This window comes from Miscanthus floridulus, chromosome 1 (genome assembly GCF_019320115.1).
Source record: "Miscanthus floridulus cultivar M001 chromosome 1, ASM1932011v1, whole genome shotgun sequence".
Lineage (NCBI taxonomy): Eukaryota > Viridiplantae > Streptophyta > Magnoliopsida > Poales > Poaceae > Miscanthus > Miscanthus floridulus.
This window is the reverse complement of record NC_089580.1, coordinates 146,901,398-146,925,380: the sequence shown is the minus strand read 5'-3', so window position 1 is coordinate 146,925,380 and position 23,983 is coordinate 146,901,398. Positions and strand designations below refer to the sequence as shown.

The following is a 23,983-nucleotide window of genomic DNA, read 5'->3' as shown; positions in this document are numbered from 1 at the left end:
AGCCGGCAGTGGAGTCTACAACCTCGTCTACCCGAGGCAAACCGAAGGGGTCTTTAGGGCAGTGTTTGTTAAGATCAGTGTAATCAACGCACATTCTCCATTCTTTATTCTTTTTTTCAATGAGAATAGGGTTTGCTAACCACTTAGGATGATACACTTCTTTTATAAATTCGGCAGCTAAAAGCCATTTTATTTCTACCCTAATAGCCTCCTTCTTGTCTGGCATGAATCGGCGGAGTTTCTGCTTGATCGGTTTGGTGGTCGGCGAGACATTCAAAGAGTGCTCGATCTTCTCCCATGGTACCCCCGGCATGTCTATAGGTTTTGAAGCAAACACGTTGGTGTTGGCACGTAGGAAGGAGACGAGCACGCTTTCCTATTTGAGGTCAAGGTGAGCCCCAATCTTCACGGTCTTGGGGGGGGGGGTCGTCGAGGCTGAGGCCGACCTCCTTTATTTCCTTGTACTTGGCGGAGGCGTGAGGAGGCTCCAGCTCTAGGATCTCCATGTCATCTATGGGCACCGTCTTGGTTTCGATGACCACGCTGGCCATCTGGATGGAGAGATCGATGGCTTCGGTGAGGATGAGACTCTCTGTTTCACAGGCGTAGGCGATGGAGAGGTTGGCCCGTAGGGCTAGAACTCCTATAGGCGAAGACATCTTCAGCACCAGATACACATAGTGTGGTACAACCATGAACTTGGCCAGAGCTGGCCTACCAAGTATGGTGTGGTAGGCGGTGTTGAAGTCGGCGATGTAGAAGTTGATGTGCTTGATGCCTTAGTTGCTTGCCGTGCTGAACTGTACTAGTAGGGTGATCTCTCCAAGAGGGTTGGAGGCCCTGCTAGGTACCACACCCCAAAAGGAGGAGTCAGAGGGTGCGAGATCTGCTAACCCATGGCCCAGCTCCTTTAGGGCTTCGGCGAAGAGGAGATTCAGAGCGCCCCCACTGTTGATGAGCATCATTCTAAAAAGCACCTTCTAGACGGTGGCATCGAGGACGAGGGGGAAACGCCCTATATAGGGGATGTCCACCCACTAGTTGGCCCTACTATAGGTGATGGGGACCTTAGACTATGGGCGATAGCTAGGGTTGGCGGCGGCATCCTCCGTAGTGACGACAAGCCCTCGCTGTGCGGCGAGCTTCCATTCTCTTCTGCTTTCAGTGGAGGTGAGGCCCCTGAAGATGGTGGTGACCACCTTCTCGTGGTTCTAGAACGCATTGTTATTGCCCCCAGGTGGTCGGCGGCCTCCAGATCCGTCGTTGGTGTCGTCGTCCAGCTTTTTGTCCTAGAACTCCTTAGCCAAACCGAGGCAGTTCTTCATCTTGAGCTTGGCGTTCTTATGGAGAGGACACAAGCCATCAAGGATCTTCTTATACTGCTCGTTGTAGTTGCGCTTGGCGCGAGGTTCATTGACGGCAGCGACGATGTGGTCTGGTTGGCGGCGGCGATTTTGGCTGGACTTGGGCCCTTCTGGCTGATCACGACCGCTATCACGATGGTAACTACGGTCATCGAAGCAGTGGTCATTGTGGCGTCGGTCGTCGGGGCGGTCATCGTATCGGCGTGTTGGGCGATGAGTGCCCACATCCTTGTTGAAGCGTACCTCGGCTTCCTTAGCGTCGGCATACTGGTTGGCGATTGTGATCATCTCGCCAATCCTAGTAGGCAGCTTGCGGTTGAACTTGGAGCGAAGCTCGTGGTGGTGGAGTCCTCGGATGAAGGCGGTGATGACCTCAGCTTTCGTGATGTTGGGGATAGAGTTCCTCATCTCGAAAAAGCATCGGATGTAGTTATGAAGGAGCTCGGACGACTTCTGGTTGATGCGGTTTATATCATGCTTGGTGCCCGACCGAGTACACGTAGCCATATAATTATCGGTGAAGACTTTTTTCAGCTCTTCCTAGGATCCTATGGAGTCCGGGGCAAGGCAGGTAAACCAGCTCATGGCGGCTGGCGTGAGCATGACAGGAAGATAGTTCACCATGACACTGGTGTCTCCTCCGGTGGCGCAGACCGCAGTGGCGTTAGCCTATAGCCACTGTGTCAAGTTCATCCTTCTTTCGTAGGGCTCAACCCTAGTGATTTTGAAACCACGGGGCCACTAAAGTGTTCGGCACGCCCTTGTGAATGCTGGGGGCCCCTCGAGGTTGTCGGCACCGTTGTTTGTGGCGTTGCCATCAGCGAGCAGCTCGAGAGCTGAGTTCGGGTTACCATACTCTTGCTCATACTCCTGGCGGTGGCATACTTTGTCTTCATGGCTACCGAAACGGCGTTCGTCGATACATCATCGTGCATCTCGGAGATTGCTGAGGTGCACTCAGACGTCCTGGTCAACCTCCTGGTCGGGTTGGCGATGATGTTCAATGCGGTTGCCCCTAGCTCCGCCCTGTAGCGGTTGCCTGTCGTCGTGGCGCTGGTCGTTGAAGTGACTTGGGCGGCGATCGGATCTTGTGGCGACTGATCGGCTAATCGAGGTTGTGGAGTAGGAAGGTCTCTGATCCTGGCAGATCTCGTTGACCTGACAATGCACCGCTTTGAGCATTGCGGTGACCCTAGCGACCTCCGGTGTCTGCTGGAGCCGGGCGAGCTCATTGGCGGCCATGGCCAGGTTGGCGCTTGGAGTCTTGTAGACGTCATGGCCATCAATGCGGAGGAACTCATCATCGAGGTTACGCTAGAGCGGCTTCCTTGCGAGTCAAGCTGCTGCTCGACCATCGTAAGGGTAATCTCATTTGCTCGGTGTTGTGCACGGTTGATGTTCCGATTCTCACGAGCGGCGCGTTCCTCCTCGGTTTTGCCATTTCGAGGGGGGCTATTGACGCTGACGTTGAAGATTGCACCACCACGGAACGGAGGGAGAGGAAGTTGCTCAGTGAAGGTTTCGGTGATGGTCTCCGTAGAGCCCTAGGACTCGGAGCCCGAATTCTCCTCTAGGATGGTCTGGAGGGACGCTCCGAAGAGTCAGCCGACGTGGAGCATGTTGATGGCCGGCGGAGGCTGGTCGGTGATCTGGTCGGCGTGAGGATGGACGTCTCCCACCTGGTCGGTGAATTTGCCCCTTAGGGCGTCATGGAAGGTGACGGCGACGCTGGCGAGCCTGAAGGGTAGAGCCGTAACTCCTGGAGTTTTCCGAGCAGCCTTCGACAGATCTAGATCAGAGGATGGTCGGCGCTGGACCAGAGTGTCCAGAGCCGATTCGGCGATGGAGAGGCAATCAACGAGCTTCTGACCAACCCGATTGATTAATGCGATCAGATCATTGTTGTTGATCTGCCCCTCTGGTTGCGAGGAAGCGGGCGACAAGTTATTGATGAAGGTGACCTCGAAGGTAGTTTCGAGATCGGATCTGCAGTCGTAGGTGCAGGGGTGATCGGCGTAGAATCGATCTGCACTAGCTCGAGGAGCTCTCTGACTCCGTTAGCGTTGATAATCCACGAGATCTATCTGACCGTGAAGATCTGGTCGGGCTACGGGAGGGACGAAGAGCCTGTGGAAAAAGCCATCTTATTCGACAAGGAAACAGCACGCAAGCTCCTACCTAGCGCACCAATTGTCGACATAATATCATCATCAGTCCTCCGAGGGGTATCCCACGAAGGTAGATTGATCGACAGAGAAGCGTAAGATGAAGAACAGGAAGGCAACAAAGACACACGAGTTAGATAGGTTCAGGCCGTCAATATGACGTAATACCCTACTCCTGTGGTCTGTTGGTTTATATTAGCTATCGTATGATATTGCGTGAGTTTGGAGGGGGTCCCTGCCCGCCTTATATAGTCCGGGGAGCAGGGTTACAAGTCGGTTAGATCTGAGAGATAACCGAAAAGTAATAACTGATTACAGGAATCTTGGGATCATACATACCCTAACGGATCTCGTAGTATCTTCAGGATATCTTCTCGGTGTCTTGCGGGAGGCACCGAGTAGAGTCATGCCCCGCAAGGCTTCGTCTTGTGGGCTGGGCCGCCCCTAGGGGCGTAGCCCACGTGGTCTGCTATGGGTATCCTGGGTCGTACCCTCCACAAGTACACCATAGGTCGATTAGGTTAGATGGCGAACTCTTTGACCCCTTCCCTACCTCCTTTGCCGACCCTAGTTTCCCCAAACCCTCTGTGTCGCCATGCCACCGAGAGCAGTTCACCACCAGACCGCCATTGCCGCTACTGCTGTCGGCAAGACCCGACCAAGCCTAGCCACATGGCTCTACACACTTACCCACACACTGCTACACACCACCCACGCCGTAGCGTGCCCAAACACCACCTGCACAGAGTGGGCGCGTCACCGCGCCGCCGCCACTGCCTCAGCAAAACCACCGCCGCCACCTCGAGCAATCATCACCATCACCGACTACCCTAGGAGTTGCGCCATGACCTGGGAGCACCGTCCACCCCATTGCGACGAACTTCGGTCAAGGGCGCCACCGGCAACACCAACTCCGACGAGCCCCACGCCCTCCTCTGTTCCCGTCACCGCGTCGCGCGTCGGCGTCACCACGTCCGTTCCTCCCATCCCTCGCTCTCCCTCTGTTTTGTGGACCCGAGCCATAACGGTGTTTACGCCGTAAGCAAGGGAGCCAGAAGAGGTGGCCCACGTGTTAGCGACTCGTGAAGCCGACACGTGGACCCCACTCGACAGCCACACTGCGTCCACTCTGTGTGCCCTCGGTTCACATAGACCAAAGACAGACGGGGCAAGTTCACAGCACAGTGCGTGAAGTCGGCTCATGGCACAGTGCCCGGTCAGCCCGGAAATTGGACTGGACCCACACGTCAGCTTCTCTGCTGCAAGTAAAATGCTAGGCGCACACGGGCATTGATCACATAGAGGTGAAAACCCCTTTTCCTTGCATAGAGAAATTCCCATAAAATTTCCAAATAAACTAGGTACACCCTAAAGCCTACGCAAACTCTTTCCATTCCTTTTTCATCATCCTAATTGTCAGAAATATTCTCTAAAGTATTTTTATATATATCCTTTCTTTAGTAAACCTTTGATAATTCATATCTTTTTCCACCCTAAATCCAAATTGATTCTCCCACCAAATTTTTTCTAAAATCAAGCACTACACATACATATCCTTTATCATAATATTTGGTGCCTATTTAAATTCTAGTTTGTTTGTTTTCCTTCTTTTATATTTATATTAACGCTGACCGTAGTAGTACCCATCGCCGTTTATTCACGTATGAGTGTACACCATGACACGTACATGAATTCTCGAATATACCTACACTCTCTGTCATAGAATAATATATATTACATACATACATAGATATACCTAACTTTGATTCTGTTGGTGACGCCGTGGGAATTCCTAGAAATCGGCGCAAGCCATGCCCCTCAACCATTCCTGCTGGCTGCTGCATCATTGCAGTCACAACACTTCCGAAAACCATCAATCATTTGGCTCAACCGTATACTTTTCTTTAGAATCAAATAAAGCCCTACCCTACCGACTAGCGTCCAATCGATCCAAATGAAAGTATCTACTACTATACGAAATCTGCCCCATAGGATCGGGCTTATTCTTTTGCCACGTGTCCCCCTGCCTCGCTCGGTCTCCCTTCCTCGGGAAGCCGCTCGGCCGCCCGAACCTTCTCCTCCCGCAGCGGCGCAGCCTCTCCTCGGCCCCAATCTAGCCGGGCGCCGCCCTGCCTCCGGCACCGCCCCTTCCTCCGGCCCAAATCCAACGTCCGCGCCCTCCTCGCCGCGGTCTCGCGCCGCCTGCCCCCGCCGCCGTTGCCGCCCTCGCGCCCCTTCCTCTCTCTCCCAACGTGGCAGCGCAGCGGGAGGCCCAAACGCTGCCGCCTCCGCGCGCTGCCTGCCGCGCCCGTACCCCCCTCCCCCCTGCGCCGGGGTCGCTGGGGCCCTCGCCTACGCCAGGCCAGCCGGGGCCGCCGTGCCCGTGCGCTCCCGCGGCGCCGCCAGCGCAGGGCCCCTGATGCCGCTCCGGGGTGGACGGGGGCGCCAAGTCCGCACCCCCCGCACACGCCAGAGTGGCCGGGGCCGCTGCACCGTGCACCCCTCGCCTGCTGCGGGTTCGCCGGGCCGGCCGGGGCCGCCGCTCTCGCACACCCAACCGCGCAGGGGTGGCCGGGGCCGCCGACCCGGGGTTGCCGGACGGCTGCGCCCACGCCTGCTCGCTCGCACCGCTGCGCGTACGCGTGGACTTCGAAATCGAGCTCTCCCAAATCCCGCCCATGGCGCCGCCACTTGAGCCACTGCCGGCAGCTCCAGCGACGACCAGCCCCGGACACTGCCGTGGCAGGTCGCGGGCGTCCCTGCGCCACTCACCGGAGCCTGCACCCGCACACGCGAGCACTCAGCCGCAAGCCCGGCGCAGAGCAACCACCGGCCGGGAGCATTGTCTGCCTTGTTGCTTATTAGCTTGTTGATGACGTCACCTGATGGCATGCCTACGAAATACGGCCGTTTCCCTTTACCAAAATAAATCTAGCAATACATTACAAATACACACATACCACCAACAAACCTCGGTGGACATGGTTCACGGTGGACCACTCTCTCCTCCCCTGGATGGTCCATGGTCCGTGAACCGAGTGCGCGCAATAGTACGTGCGCTTTTGCGGTTTAGCCCCTTCCCTTTCTCTGATATGAATCTGCTGTTTACCGATATGTTTTGGGTGACATCATAATTGATAAACCAATTTTTCACAACAACATTTTTAAAAGTAGTTTAATACAATTATTTAATACAAATTTTTTATTTTGAATAAAGCTTAGACTTGAAAAACAAATATTTTTTTATTGGTAGCTCTGATTTAGATGGTTTTTGAATCATAAAAATAAGCTCTATGCGTCAGTAATGTTTTTATTACCTTTTCAAAATATTTGGTGTATTTATTCTTATTTTATTGCTATTAAGCATGGAATTGATCCTGTCGATTCCACACTGGCTATAAGTTTCACGCGTAAAAAACTTATATGACAATTCAAAAAAAAAGTTCAACAAAAAATACAACTAACCGAAAAATGATCAAACTGATATAGTAATATTACCGATTAGTTAATACGATTCAAAGATACCGATTGATATTTTCCAACCCCCCACCTCAAAAAAAGTGTTCCTTTGCCTCTATGCTATAATCGGCTATGCTCAAAGGCCTCGTTCGCTTCGTTGAAAAAACAAGCCGAAACACTGCTCCGACTAATTTGTTGTGAGAGAAAAACACTGTTCCGGCTGAAAAAACAAGCTGAAAAAGACGGATTATAAGAGAAGCGAACATGGCCAAAATGTCAATAGACCTTTTGCAATTCATCATCTCCATCTTGATGTCATTTAGATGAACAACAAGAACAAAATAACCATATAACATCAAATAAAAACAAGTTAGCTCCAAATATTAATATGTCAATGCAAAACACCATAAATTTTACTTTACCTTCACCCACTCGCCATGAGTAAGTATAACTCTTGACTCAAAATCACTAGGGTCCTCTAAATAGCATTAACAAATAGACGTACGCAATCATATTAGATAAGGTGAACCTTACATGTCTTAATATTACCATATTATTCTTGGTAAAGCCATATATTTAATATTCTCAAATTCCACTGGATAATGGTAAAAAAAACACGAATGTTAGTATAAACAGAGAATATACGGTGGAGAAACGCGGCAACGCCGCGCTACAGTTCTAGTGCATGACGAGTTGACGACTAATCAAACTGGTGCACAGTGGCACTCACTACCTAGGAGCCTGTAAACATCATCAATGAACTCATCACTTACGTATGACAACAGGATCGGAAAAGGTCCTGGCGAATTGGCATCGGATGTTTCTGATATGCATATCACTGTTTTTTTTTCTGAAGTGCACACTTCAGCTGAAAATCTAAGGAGAAGCCTGTAGCAACTGAATGAGCCACGCCAGTCCATGGATCAATCAGTCAGACTGATTCAGTCTTATCTTTTTTTTTAATCGAATCCGTCCCGTGCTCGGAACCCTAACTTCAAAGCTGTTGATGTCTATACACTCATTACTCATGTATGCCAATGTGGGCCAAAGACCAATAATAATGGTTCTAATGGCATCTGGGGTCTCTGGTATGCATCTTTAGAATCACATTTTCTGAAGTGCACACTTGCTGAAAATATTTCAGCAAGAGCATGTAGCAACTATATCGTCCATCCTAACTCTGATCCTGTTAATTGATTAGTGGACCACAGTACTGTTTGTCTCATACGCGACGTGTGTTCTTGTTGCCTCTGCATATATAAAAAAACTTGACCTGCAGGGCAAGACGGCCCCTGAGCATTGCCTAATAGAGATTGGAGAAGATCTCTCACGCAGATCAAAAAAATCCTCCGAACCTCCTTTCCTCCACCCATACATGGCGGTTCCATCTCTATTGCAAGTTCTTTTGCAGCTTCCAATGCTTTTGAAAAGCCTGTTTCTCTGTACTTTAAAAAAACCAATACAGACTCAATTGCAATATATCAATAAGCATATCTTTTGATTGTAGCTGCCTGTTGACCAAATTAAAACAGATAATATGTCATAACAGGTGATTATTGCCACTAAAAATTCAAGGTCACCAAGTTCATTTTCTGCCAATGATTTAGCTTCACTACATGCCAGTGTGTCAATCGCTGTTAGCCACCTATAGTAAAGCCTCCATTATTTCTAGCATCTAGAACCTTATAATCTTAGCACCGTCGACACGACTCTCCCAACGGGTAGATGAGAATGAACTGAGAGTCAGTCCACTAATGTCATCTTTAAGAATGTTCCACCTTTTGTAGAATTAGAAAATGTTGTATAGATGCACTGGATAATTCCAAAAAAAATCTGCCGCTTGATGACAAGACTTTGCCATATCACATAGTGTCAAATTCATACCGTGACAACTACAAGCTGAATAAAATGCTCTTGGATTTATATCCAAAAGTTTCTTTTGTACCCCTTGATGTTTTTCTTCAATATTCGACCCATTACCATATATATCTCTATCCTCTCATGTTATCTACATCATCAAGATCAAGACTGGAATTCCTCTTGTAGAACAACAAACAATCCTTGCCCAGTGGTATCATATACATCCCAAAAAAAAACTAAGAAGGATTCTGCAATGCATAGAAAAAGGCAACTGCTCCGGTACTCCTTCTAAAAACTGAGCACATCTCAAAGCAGCCCATTAAGCTAATTAATTATTTTTTGATTGATTTATTGCCTGGGTCACTGTTGGGCTAAACCCGTCCAACCCAGCCATGAGTCCAGCCCATCGGCTCTCAACTCTCACGTCGCTCCGTTATTTCGTCGAAAGAAGATGGGACTTCGCGAGCGAGCAGTAGCGGCTGGCGGCCGGACGCCTCCTCCCCCTCCTGCCCCGATCCTGCTGGCACGAAGGAGACGGCGTCGCGAGCATCAGCTGCTGTCGAACGCCTCCTCCCCTTCCACCGACGCCCCCGCCCAGCAATGGCCAGCGGCTTGTCGCTGACATGGCGTCGTGTTGGTTTGTGTACGTCCTTGCTGGGGCAGGAGGTGCACCAAGTTCTTCGGCGTTGATGCCGCTGTTGTTGGTTAAAACCTTTTTTTTTATGGATGAACCATCCTACAAACGAGATGCCGCTACTGCTAGCGACGGCGCGTCTCCTTCCACGAATTAAGGGAGCGACGTGAGAGTTCTGAGAGCCGATGGGCTGGACTCAGCGCTGGGTAATGAACGGATTGAGCCCAACCGTGACCCAAAGAATAAATCAATAAAAAAATAATTAATTAACTTAATGAACTAGCATCAGGAGTATAGTCAAGGATAACTGAGAAATACTTGCTTCTTTTACCTCTTTAATGATTGCATATCTGATTGTAGTATGTAGCAAATTTATTAACTCGTTCTGGATGGAAGAACCAAGATAATGATCACAAATTTTATCATTGGTGATGCGCTCAACATGGTCTTTGATAACTTGGTCAAATTCAGCCAATATTTGAAGCAGTCCTAAGAAATTGCCATTGTTGTCTTGGTATAGCCTGTTATTACTGCCATGAAATGCTATATTATATGTTCCGCTAGAAATTTTACAATCAAAAGAATCCTGAGCAAAACTTTTCTCCAGTCTCCCTTTCTTTTTCAAGTTCTTGTTGAGCAACTTAATCAATTGTTTCATTCTTTCTAAACCTGTGACGCAAGTCGTACCATCTATCTGTTAGATCCAGAGATCACCTAGGGTAGCATCTAGTCGGGTTATTCTTTGCATTTGGGATGAACAAGTAGATAACCTAATGAACCGTACTACAGAGTGATAGAGAGAGGAGAGTGGATAGGAGTGTACAGACCATCGGAGGGCGCCGTCGAGGAGGATCCGGCCATCTCGTTCTGTCGGTGACGTTCTGCGCACGGGCAGCGATGGTCGGAGAAGAGTCGGTGAAGTCCGGCGACGCGGTGGGGTGCAGTGAGGCCGACGGTGATGACGGTGGCGTCTTCCCATTGCTGGCTGCGCGCCCTTACTAAATCGGACTTAGGGTTTGCTGGTGGGGCGGATTGGCTCACGGTGAACCTCGTACTATGAGCCGCCGGCCCCCACCACTTTATATAGCGCAGTGCGACGGGGGCCCACCAACCATGTAGGGTTGGGCGCCCCCGATCAGGGCGCATGACCAAGGCCCAATAGGCCGTTGGGCTTATTGGCTGGGAGATCATTCCAACATTCTCCCCCTTGATCTCACACTTTTACTTTTATCTTTAAACTTTAAACTTCAATCATTTTCTCCTTACTCATTTCTTCACAGATGATGCATAGAGCATGTTTCATCGTCACGGTCAATCGCCAATAGATTTAACAGCTACAATGCACGTCTCTGATCTGAAATAGATACTTTAACTTTTGGGCCCTTTATAGTCCAGGAATCATAGGCTTTCTCTTAGACCCATGCCGGCTACATGTTCTCTGAACACGTTGGGTGGTAAGCCTTTTGTAAGCGGATCCACGAGCATCTTTTCGGTACTTATATGCTCAAGACTTATCATTTGATCCCGGACTCTATCCTTCACAACATAATACTTTATGTCAATGTGTTTGGCAGCACCACTTGACCTATTGTTGTGAGCATACTGTACTGCTGGATTATTATCGTAGTATAACTTCAGTGGTCTATAGATGTCGTCAATCACTTTTAAACCGGGTATGAACTTCTTTAGCCAGTTCACCTGCCCTGTTGCCTCATAACACGCTACAAACTCGGCATACATTGTGGACGATGTAGTGACGATTTGCTTTGAGCTTTTCCATGAAATAGCTCCCCCTGCGAGAGTGAACACATATCCAGACGTGGATTTTCTATTATCTCCCGCATAATCAGAATCTGAATATCCCACTATATGGAGTGAATCAGATCTTCTATACGTCATCATGATGCCTTTCGTTCCTTGCAAATAATGCAAGACTTTCTTTATCAATTTTCAGTGTTCTATTCTAGGATTGCTCTAAAATCTGCCAAGTAACCCGGTAACAAATGCCAAGTCAGGGCGTATCATACTTGAACATATTACAAGCTTCCGACAGCTGAAGCATATGGAACTACTTTCATTTGATCGACTCATATTGGTTCCTGGGGCACTGAAAATCCCCATATCTGTCGCCCTTGACTATAGGAGCAGGTGAGGGACTACATTTGTGCATACTGAATTTCTTTAAGATCTTTTCAATGTATGCCTTTTATGATAGTCCTAATACCCCTTTACTTCTATCTCGGTGAATCTCGATCGCTAGAACGAACGAAGCTTCACCAAGATCTTTCATATCAAACTTTGAGGACAAAAACTTCTTTGTCTCCAGTAGTAGACTGACATCACTACTAGCAAGTAAGATATCATCTACATACAGAACAAGGAAGATAAACTTCCCATTCTTAAACTTTGTATAGACACAATTGTCCTCAACATTCTTTTTAAACCCAAAATTCTTTATTGTCTGGTCAAACTTCAAGTACCACTGTCTCGAAGCTTGTTTTAATCCATAAATGGATTTCTTTAGGCGGCATCCCATTCGTTCTTTTCCTTTCATGACAAAACCTTTCAGTTGTGCCATGTAAACATTTTCCTCTAAGTCTCCATTAAGAAATGCTGTCTTTACAGCCATCTGATGTAATTCTAGATCGTAATGTGCCACTAATGCCATTATGATTTTGAAGGAATCTTTACATGAGACTAGAGAAAAGGTCTCATTGTAATCAATCTCTTCTCTTTATGTAAAGCCTTTTGCCACAAGTTGGGCTTTAAATCTCTCTATATTCCCTTGAGAGTCAAGTTTTGTCTTGTAGACCCATTTACAGCCTACTGTTTTGGCTCCTTTAGGAATTATCTCTAAATTCCAAACTTTATTGGCATTCATTGATTTAATTTCATCTTCTATGGCCTCAAGCCACTTTGACGAATGATCACTTCTCATGGCTTCTTCAAATGAGGTGGGATCATCCTCCATTTGAAACTCTTCAATATTATAGATTTCATAATCATCAGAAATAGCTGATCTTCTAACTCTTTGAGACCTTCTAAGGGCCTCCACATTTGGCACATTTACTGTTTGAGGCTGTTGTTGCTCCCCTCATATGTGGCAATAGGGTCTGTAGGATTCTGAACCATGGGTTCTTCATCCTCATTTATTGTTGCCATAGGAGGAATAACAACAGGTGCTGGCACCACAACATCTTGCGTTGTAGGTGTAGCAGCAGCAGGTAGCTCAAAAAATGGCTCCTGAGCCATCGGAGTGGGCGCATACACCTGTTTCTCCTGAAGATTAATTTCTCGAGCTACCATGCTCCCCCTTATCATTTCATCCTCTAGGAAGACAGCGTGTCTCGTTTCCACAAACTTTGTATGTCTATTTGGACAGTAGAAATGAAAACCTTTTGACTTTTTCTAGGTAGCCAATGAAATGACAACTTACTGTTTTGTGATCTAACTTCCTAATGTTTGGGTTAAATACTTTAGACTCAGCAGGACCCCCCACACTTGTAAGTGTTTTAGTGAGGGTACTCTTCCTGTCCACAATTCATACGGTGTTTTGGGCACCGACTTACTTGGTACTCTATTGAGAATATGAATGGTGACTTTTAACGCTTCCATCCACAGGCTCAACGGTAAGGTGGAGTAACTTATCATACTACGCACCATATCCATCAGGGTACGGTTACGCCTTTCAGCTACTCCATTCTGCTGAGGTTCGCCCGGTGTTGAATACTGGACGACTATACCATTCTCCTGTAAGAACCTTGCAAAAGGTCTAGGAACTTGTCCATATGGGGTATGCCGACCGTAGTACTCCCCCCCCCATGGTCAGACCTGACTATCTTAATCTTTAAATCATGCTGATTTTCAACTTCTGCTTTAAATATTTTGAATTTATCCAACGCTTCTGTTCTTTCTTTAATTGGATAAATGTAGCCAAAACGAGAGTAATCGTCTGTGAATGTTATGAATGAATCATAACCATCCACACTTTTCACAGGAAAATGACCACATATGTTTGTGTGAATTATCTCTAAAATTTCTGTGCTTCGTTTGGCATCCTTTTTAATTTTCTTTACATACTTTCCTTTTATGCAATCTCTACATTGTTCTAAATCTGAGAGCTCTAATGGAGGAAGAATATCATTCTTAACTAGTCTTTCTATTCTCCCCCTCGAAATATAGCCTAAACGACAGTGCTATAATTTCGACAACGCATCGTGAGCTCTCTTTCGTTTTCTGTTTGCATTGTTCGATGAGGATACATTCTCATTCACATCACATACGGAATTCACATTTTCACAAAGTGATAACAAATAAAGCTCGTCTTGTCGGAAGGCAAGACCAATACATCTATTATTAAACAATATCTAACATTTGCCATTTCCAAAATGGCAATCATAACTATCATGGTCCAACTTTGATACACTAATCAAGTTTCTTTGCAAAGAAGGTACATAAAGAACATCTCTAAGAAAAAGTATGAAGCCATCAGCAAGCTCTAGCGGAAGATCGCCAACGGCCTCAACATCTACTTGTACTCCATTTGCGACTTTAATGAAACTTTCGCTTCTTTGTAAAGTTCTCATCGAACGGAATCTCTGTAAAGAATTAGCAACATGAATAGTTGCACCTGAATCAATCCACCAAGTAGATTTTGAAAACTTGACATATAAGGATTCATTTACGAACGTAATAATGTTCTCACCTTTATTTTTCATAATCATCTTTAGAAAATCGGGACAATTCTTCTTATAACGTCCTGTCTTCTTACAATAGAGACACTGGTCTTTATCCACTGGGAATTGCTTGTTCTGAGACTATTGCATGGGACTCTTTTCAGATGACTTGGAGGAAGAGCTGTTATTATAGTTCTTTTTCTTATTATCTTTTAGGTAGTTGATAGTACCACCCTGTGAAACTTTTATTCTTTCCTCCTCCTGCACACACATGGCTATGAGCTTTTCTAGATCCCATTTCTCAGGCTGTATGTTGTAATTAACAACAAAAGTGTCAAATTCTTTGGGCAAAGAAGCAAAAATCAAATGAATAAGAAACTCATCATTGAGTGCCAAATCTATTGGTTTGAGCTTAGATGCCAAATTGCTTATTCTCATTATGTGCTCTCTAATGCCACTGCCGCCACTAGAGTACCTTTCTGTCACTAGCTGCCTGATCAGCTAGGTTGCATATGTCTTTGAAGAGCCAGTAAATTGACTCTTTATTCTTTCTAGGTACTCTGTGACCATGTCACAGTCTGGAATTGAGCCCACTATTGCAGGCTCAATTGTATTCTTTATCATAGCTAAACATTTCTTATTGGCTGTGACCCACTTTCTATGTTCGAGATCAAAAGACATCTTTACGGGAGCAAAGTCCCGCTCTCTGTTCTGCCATGCAGCATCAGTCTCATCAGTCTCCCTCACCAGTGCCACAGGTTCTTTGGGACACGGTGTGGTGACTACCCAGTCAACCTCAGCCAAAATGAAGGCCAGGTCGATCTTTTTCTTCCATTCAATATAGCTATCCCCTTTGAGAGTTGGGATATCTTTGATATAAGCCATCAAGGAGTATCCTCCTAAAAACACAATTTCTCTTTAAAGTGAGAACATAATATATATATATATATATATATATATATATATATATATATATATATATATATATATATATATATACCAACAACAATTTGCATGCCTTAGTTTCAACGTTGGTCAAAATTAAAACATACAATTGTTTTATACATTAAATCTACATCACCGTTGGGCAGAAATAGAAATAATGCATAATCATTAAAATCATAATATTTCTATTAACAGGGTTGGTCAGAAAATAACAATATCATAATCAACTCATATTCATTTCTTGGCTCTTAAAATTAAATTCTCCCGTTGGTTCGAATTTAATTAAAAGTCCATAACAACTTTAAATATGCAGCGGAAACTTTGAATAAAATTCTCAATGCTAATATTTTCCAGAAGCAACTTTACTATTTACTGAACAAAAAATATCGTTGGATAAATTTTGTACAGAAATTTGCATCAAAATGCAATTCAGATTCATCTAATATGCATCAAATTGTTTTCTGGAAAATAAGAAAATTACTATTTATTTGGTCATTTCGGCCCGATAGCCAAGACCAGCCCGCGGCAGCCGAGCTCGCTTAACGCGCGCTACGGCCCAGTAGAGCCCACAGCCGGCTCGCGTGTGCGGCGCCTCCGCGCCCAGGCCGCAACCTGGGCCTGGGCCGGGAAACTGTCCACCCGCCTGGGCCTAATCCGGCCTGGGTGCCTGCTGGCCGTCGATCGCCGATTGACGGTCCTTCTCACGTTTCGGCCGGATGAAAAACCCGCCCCGGCCGCACCCCTCCAAAACCCTAGGCTCATTCTTTCCCTCCCCTTCTCTCTCATCGCACGGCGCAGCTCAGAGAGACAGCCGCAACGCAGCCGTCCTCAGTGGCCGAGGGAGAAGAAGAGGGGCTCCACCCAGCGCCCTCTCGCTGGCGTGCGTGCTCGCCCAAGGCTAAGCACGCCGCTGTCGAGGGGTCGCATGGTGGTGCCCTGTTACCGTGACCGCGCGTGCGAGGTGCAGTGCGGATCGTGGCTCTGTCCCACGCGTCGTTCGGGAGCGACGCCGCGGTGTTCTTTCCGCGTGGTGGTGATGCCGCCGGCGGTGAGGAAAGCCCAGGTAGGCTCCCTATCTTTAGGGTTAGGGTTTGGTTCTATTGGATCCGAATCGAATTCGAACTCCACTTTTCTTTTTATTCGTTTTTTGTTGCTGTTGATTCGGAAAACCTAGATCTACACCCTAGGCTAGCGAACTGCTAGGGTTAGGGTTCTTTGTTGAGACTGTGTCTCAATCTGTTTCCGACTTTTCCCGTACCTGATCTAGGGTTAGGGTTTGATTTGCTTTTCTTTCCCCGATCCAGATCTACGAACTAGCCTGGCGTCTGATACCATTGTTAGATCCAGAGATCACCTAGGGTAGCATCTAGTCGGGTTGTTCTTTGCATTTGGGATGAACAAGTAGATAACCTAATGAACCGTACTATAGAGTGATAGAGAGAGGAGAGTGGATAGGAGTGTACAGACCATCGGAGGGCGCCGTCGAGGAGGATCCGGCCATCTCATTCTGTCGGTGACGTTCTGCGCACAGGCAGCGATGGTCGGAGAAGAGTCGGTGAAGTCCGGCGACGCGGTGGGGTGCAGTGAGGCCGACGGTGATGACGGTGGCGTCTTCCCGTCGCTGGCTGCGCGCCCTTACTAGACCGGACTTAGGGTTTGTTGGTGGGGTTGATTGGCTCACGGTGAACCTCGTACTATGAGCCGCCGGCCCCCACCACTTTATATAGCGCAGTGCGACAGGGGCCCACCAACCATGTAGGGTTGGACGCCCCCGATCAGGGCGCGTGACCAAGGCCTAATAGGCCGTTGGGCTTATTGGCTGGGAGATCATTCCAACACTATCATCTATGACATGTTCTCTACTACTGTCATGTTAGTGCCAAGATGAATCCAATCACTTAGACCATCATTTGCTAACTGACCTCGCTCTCATGAGCCCCATTCTTAATAATTTGCCCCAAAAGCAAAATATTTTGTTAAATCTCTTTGCTATGCACAAGCCATTCCCTATATATATATATCACACTTTTCTCCCCATTTGAGAGATTTCTAGTGTAGGATAATGCAGAAAACCATTTAGACAATTGAAGCACTGATCATTTACTAGTTATGCACTGTTCAATTTTTTGATCGAGGACAACACCAAGCAATGTCTTATTGACTAAGTGCGATCACTTATTAAATGGGCCACGATACCATTTTGTCTGTGTGTGTATATATATATATATATATATATATATATATATATATATATGCGTGTTGCCTCTCTATCGTGGATGTATAGTGGTGCACCACTCAAGTTTCAATGCACCTAGCCGGTTATAAATAAGTGATGTTCTGACTATATATTTTGTTAAAATACATTATTACATACAGCAATTTTTTTTTATGAAACTATTTTTGGAGACAAATATCAGTGTCACTTTCAAGTCACCCATGCAGCCATGCTGAAAATGAATTGTGAAACATTAGATGCATCATCTGCGCCATCATCAATTGCCTTTCTTTTTCTTTTTTATTTTATGCATGGTGTGGAACTATGGATGAATATCCATCTCCATTGCGAGGTTCTTTTGCAGCTTCCAACGTTTTTGAAAAGCCAGTTTCTCAATACTTTTGAAAAAGGAAATAAGCCCGTGTACAAAATATCTATAAGCATATCTTTCGATTAATTGTATCTACTTTGCTGACCAAATTAACAACCGGTAATCATACCAAATGATTATTACCACTAAAAGTTCAAAGTCACCAAGTTTATTTTCTACCAATGAATTAGCTTCACTACATGCCAATGTGTCAATCACTGTCAGCCCCTATAGTAAACCCTCCATTATTTTTGGCATCTAAAACCTTATAACCTTAACACTATCAACACGACTCTCCCGATAAGTGGATGAGAATGACTTGAGAGTTAGTCCACTTATGTTATCTTTATGAATTTGACACCTTTTGTAGAATTAGAAAATGTTGTATAGATGCATTGGATAATTCCCAAAAAATATGTAGCTTGACGACAAGACTTTAACATATCACATAGCATCAAATTCAGATTAATGTAGCAACTAAAAGCTGAATAAAAAGCTCTTGGATATATATCCAAAAGTTTCTTTTGTACCCCTTGATGTTTTCCTTCATATTCGACCCATTATCATATCCCTATCCTCTAATGTTGTCTACATCAAGATCAAGACTTCAATTCCTCTTGTAGAACATCAGACAATCCCTATCCTCTCATAGTTTGTTAAATGGAAAGCATAACAAAATGATTTGATCCTATCGCCTATATATGACGGCGCCGAATGTCCTTGGAAAGACTTGATCTCCAAGCCTGTCGACGCGCTTGGCATGTGTGGGCCTCATTCCTCGACGTCTTTGGCCCGGTCACTAGTAGAGAAACGACTTTTGATCCACTTCGAAATTTGGCTTTAGTCCCGGTATTTTTCGCACCCGGGACTAGATAAACCTTTAGTCTCGGTTGGTAGCTCCAACCGGGACTAAAGGTCCCTGCCCAACGGCTACCGAGGTGTGTCAGAGGCATGTCAGTGCGAGAATCTTTAGTCCCGGTTTGAGACATGAACTTGGACTAAAAGTGTGACTTTTAGTCCCGGTTTGAGACACCAACCTGGACTAAAGGTACCTTTAGTCCCGGTTTATGTCTCAAACCCGGACTAAATGTGTCTCCAAACTGAATTTAAAAGGAAAGCATATCTTATCTTAAGTAAGATGTGTGGTGGTAGGTGAGATGGTAACGCGTGCAAGAGCTGAAGTGGGGGGTTGTAGGTTCGAATCTCCACAGTTGCAACTTTTTTTTCACCCAATAAACACCTCTACTCCCGGTTGGAGGAACCGGGACTAAAAATCAAGACCTTTAGTCCCGATTTCATAGTCCTGGTTCCAAAACCGGGATTAAAGGGGGTTGAAAACCGAGACTAGAGCCAGTTTCTCTACTAGTGGGTAGATAGCCTTGGGCCAGATACACAGGCGGTGAGGTACCCCGGTCTCATATATCTGACACAAGTAAACTACCCTCTCCGTTCATATTGTTTTATACAAAAACTACCCTCACTTATCATTGTTATCAATATATAGTAACATCCTACATATATTGCAAATCTTTTTTACGAAAAAAGCAATGGCAAAGCTTGGCCTTTCAATTAAGTATATGAGTACATAGGTGTGCATTGTATGACTTGTTTGGCACAACTTCACCAACAACTTCATGAGTTGTTCTAAGCTGTTTTTTCCAAACACCTTTCAAAACAACACTTCTTGTGTGAAGCTCCCTTTTTTATGCTCTCACAAAGAAATGGAGAGAGGTGAAGCTGCAAAAGTAGCTTTTCACGGATCTCTCCCTCTTTTTTCTGTCTCAGCCATGCATGAAGCTATTGGTGAAGCTATTTTGCCAAAGAGTTCTTCCAAAACAGACCTGCTTCACGGAGAAAGCAGGTCGTGAAGTTTTTTTTAAAAGACACAACTTCAGTGGTCAAGCTGAACTGTGCCAAACACTCCTTTCACTTTTGCTATAGTGGCACATTTTTTTTTTGAAATTATAGTGGTACAACTTATGTTATCATAGTCTTGCTCATCTTGCCTCTCCCATCAAAGAAACCAAGCATCCCCATAAAGTAGTAACATGCCACATATTGCAACTCTTTTTTTAGGGAAAAACAATGACAAAGTTCGGCCATTTAATTAAGTAGGAGTACATATATAGGTGTACATTGTAACTCTCCATTCATTTCTGCTATAGTCGTACAACTTAATAGAGCACTAGAAAACCAAAAGAGATCGAGTTACAATGTGTCGCAGAGTGGTGGTAATAGTGGTTGGATATCCTAGTAGTCCATGCGTGTGGCACACTTTGGGATGTAATGCATGGGTACCCAGTAATATTTTCTGGAGCAACTGATTAACGCTGACATATATAGCATTATTTTAGTCCATTTGTCGTCCAAAATTATGTGGCATATAACATTTTATAGTTCTTTTCATTCGTGCAGTGGCATATGCATCATAAACCCTATAATGTTTGGTGCAGCATTTTATTTTTTACGTACTAGCTAGCTGGTGCAAAGCGGATGATCGGATGCAAGATGAGTCCCGTTTTCTTCTTTAGGATCAGTCCTGCAGCCTCCCCATCGTCGACGTCATTGGGCTCCATTCCGCTGGGCAGTTTCCAGTCGAAGTGGTAGAGAAAGCTGGCCAGCGCGAGATCGATGTTGGCGAGCCCTAGGTTGACGCCTGGGCACATACGGCGGCCGGACTCGAACGGAAGGAACTCGTAGTTTGTCCCTTTGAAATCGACGCCACTGCTCTTGGTCTTCTCCTCGAACCGCTCCGGCCTGAACTCCTCGGCGTCGTCGTCCCAGTACTTGGGGTCCCTGCAGACCGTCCATGTTGGGGTTTAGTCCCACATCGTGTAGCGATGGTGGGGGAGCACAACATATAAGGTGGAAGAAGCTCCCACCTATCAGGCTAGTCTTTTGGGTTGAGTAAGGCCCAAAGGCCTTATATGTTGTCAGCTCCGGTGGACCTGGGACCTGTGGGAGCGCAGGCTCGTAACGAGCCGGGCCGGCTGCAAGCCAGCTCCAAGATCGAGAACTCGGTGGTCACCACCGGTTTCAACAATTGGTATCGGAGCCCATGGTCAGAAAAGCTAAACCCAATAAAAAATCTCGAGCAGCACACATATAGCGGGGGCACCCCGATGTGTGACTAAGGGGGAGATTGTTGGGGTTTAGTCCTACATCGTGTAGCGATGGTGGGGGAGCACAACATATAAGGTGGAAGAAGCCCCCACCTATCAGGCTAGTCTTTTGGGTTGAGTAAGGCCCAAAGGCCTTATATGTTGTAGCTCCGGTGGACCTGGGACCTGTGGGAGCGCAGGCTCGTGGTAACGAGCCGGGCCGGCTGTAAGCCAGCTCCAAGATTGTGAACTCGGTGGTCACCACCGGTTCCAACAATTGGTATCATGAGTCTAGGTCAGAAAAGCTAAACCCGATAAAAAATCTCGAGCGTCACATATGGCGGGGGCACCCCGATGTGTGACTAAGGGGGAGATTGTTGGGGTTTAGTCCCACATCGTGTAGCGATGGTGGGGGAGCACAACATATAAGGTGGAAGAAGCCCCCACCTATCAGGCTAGTCTTTTAGGTTGAGTAAGGCCCAAAGACCTTATATGTTGTAGCTCCGGTGGACCTGGGACCTGTGGGAGCGCAAGCTCGTGGTAACAAGCCAGGCCGGCTGTAAGCCAGCTCTAAGATCATGAACTCGGTGGTCACCACCGGTTCCAACAATTGGTATCAGAGCGCCCATGGTCAGAAAAGCTAAACCCGATAAAAAAATCTCGAGCGCCACATATATGGCGGGGGCACCCCGATGTCTGACTAAGGGGGAGATTGTTGGGGTTTAGTCCCACATCGTGTAGCGATGGTGGGGGAGCAGAACATATAAGGTGGAAGAAGCCCCCACCTATCAGGCTAGTCTTTTGGGTTGAGAAGGCCCAAAGGCCTTATATGTTGTCAGCTCCGGTGGACCTGTGACCTGTGGGAGCGCAGGCTCGTAACGAGCCGGGCCGGCTGTAAGCCAGCTCTAAGATCGAGAACTCGGTGGTCACCACCGGTTCCAACAATTGGTATCGGAGCCCATGGTCAGAAAAGCTAAACCCAATAAAAAATCTCGAGCAGCACACATATAGCGGGGGCACCCCGATGTGTGACTAAGGGGGAGATTGTTGGGGTTTAGTCCCACATCGTGTAGTGATGGTGGGGGGGCACAACATATAAGGTGGAAGAAGCCCCCACCTATCAGGCTAGTCTTTTGGGTTGAGTAAGGCCCAAAGGCCTTATATGTTGTAGCTCCGGTGGACCTGGGACTTGTGGGAGCGCAGACTCGTGGTAACGAGCCGAGCCGGCTGTAAGACAGCTCTAAGATCGTGAACTCGGTGGTCACCACCGGTTCCAATAGCCCACACGTTGACGAACACGGCCGTGCCCTTGGGGATGTCGTAGCCCATCACCTGGACCGTCTCGCGGCACCGGCGCGGGACCAGGAGCGGTATCGGGCAGTGCAGCCTCAGAGTCTCCTTGACCACGAGCTTGACGTAGCCCAGCTCCGCCGCGGCGAGGTCGTCCTCGGTGAGTGCGCTCTTCCCCTTGAAGGCCTCCCGGACCTTGGCTTGCGCTCTGCTCATCGCCGCCGGGTGCCGGACCAGCTGCGTCATGCACCAGTTGAGCGTCGTGGACGAGGTGTCGCTGCCCGCGCCAAACAAATCCTACTCCAGTAGGAGAGAAAGAAAGTTGAGCAGCTACATGCATGCATGCGACTGTGACGAATAGGAAGCTAGCTAGCTAGACATTAAAGATATGAAGGCACGCCGAATCGGTGGCCTTCTAGGATGTCCACGTCAGTTCTTTTAATTTAGTGTGTTAGATTAAAATTCCACAGTTCAGATGAAACGCGTCACAATCGGCCTTCCTCCGTGCACTCGGCAGTAGATAGGTGAAGCAAATGCACGCATTAAATGAAGTACGGCTTCCTCTGATCGTAGGTGACATGCAAATGGACGATGGCGCGTAGTAGATGAATGGTCGGTGCCTGGTGGGCGGCGCGCATGCGTGCATGCATACTGCTGGCCCTTGTTTGCTTTGCAGAGGTGGGCCCCACCGGCGTCGTCACACGTAAGTGCTCCTTCCTCTTTCTCTCTCTCGAGTGAATGGTAGGCGGCAGCAGCTCCGCTCCTCCCCTCCTCTCTCTCTCCTCTCCGTGCTCGCGCTCTCTGCCTGGCTCCTCATCGTGACCGCCGAGAGCGCACAGTGGGCGTGGTGGCGCCGCGCCGCGCCGCGACGGGTCCGGTGCAGCGACCACCGACACAGGAGGCCCCCAGCGCGGGCGAGGCCTCGCTCACGCTGCTGGCGTGCGTCCTCACCTAGGGCGGGCCCCACGCGGAGGCGCGGGGGGAGCGCGCGGCGGCCGTGGTGGCAAAGCGGCGCGGGCCGAGCGCGTGTCGCGGCGGCGTGGCCAGCAGTGGTGGGCTCCCACGCGGAGGCAGACGCGGACGCGGCGTTGCTGCTGCGCCGCGCGGCGGGTGCCAAGTAGCTCGTGCCGGCATCGTCGCACCTGCTCTTCCGCGCCACCGTGCTCATCGTGCTCTTCGCCGTGCACTACCCGTCCCTGCTCTCCCACTCCTTCAGCCTCTCCACGTTGCCCACGTCCAGCTCCGGCTCCTCCTCTTCTTCCTCCTCGCCACGGTCTCGGTACTCGCACTGGAGCCTGCTAGGCTCAGGGACATCGTCGTCGTACGGATGGGGCGTGGCGTGGGAGCAGGAGGTGCGGCGCAGCACGAGGCTGCAGGGGGATGGGCCACTGTCCGAGGTCATCACGGGCGCCACGGGCTTCGTGGGCTCGCGCTGCTCGCTGGCTCTCCGCGCTTGTGGCGACGGCGTGCTCGGCCTCGACAACTTCAACGCCTACTACGACCCGTCCTTGAAGAGCGCGTGACAGTGTCTGCTGGCGTGCCACGGCGTGGTGGTGCTGGACGCCGACGTCAACGACGCCGCGCTGCTGGAGCGGCTCCTGTCCGTGGTGCCGTTCACGCACGTGCGCACCTCGCGGCCTAGGTGGCCGTGCGTGACGCGATGCGGGGGCTGCAGCACGGCAGTAGCAGCCCCAGCTTCAGCCCCCGGAGCCCCAGCACTGGGGCAGGCAGGCTTGCTCGCCGCCGCCGCCGCGTGAAGCGAAGCGCACCCCCCGCGGACGCTGACGCTGACGATGGGACCCGCGCTTGCTGGCTGGGATGCTGGGAGTGGGCTCGCCCCCTGATGGCCGCCTGCGCGCCAGTGGCGAGGGGGAGCGTGAGGACGAGGAGAGCTGGCGGGCTCC

At 48.2% G+C, this 23,983-nt stretch overlaps 1 pseudogene; it reads right to left on the bottom strand.

The window, feature by feature from the left end:
• Window positions 1-386: 386 nt before the first annotated feature.
• LOC136464907 (uncharacterized) lies at window positions 387-16,604 on the bottom strand (annotated as a pseudogene).
• Between the last annotated feature and the right edge of the window lie 7,379 nt (window positions 16,605-23,983).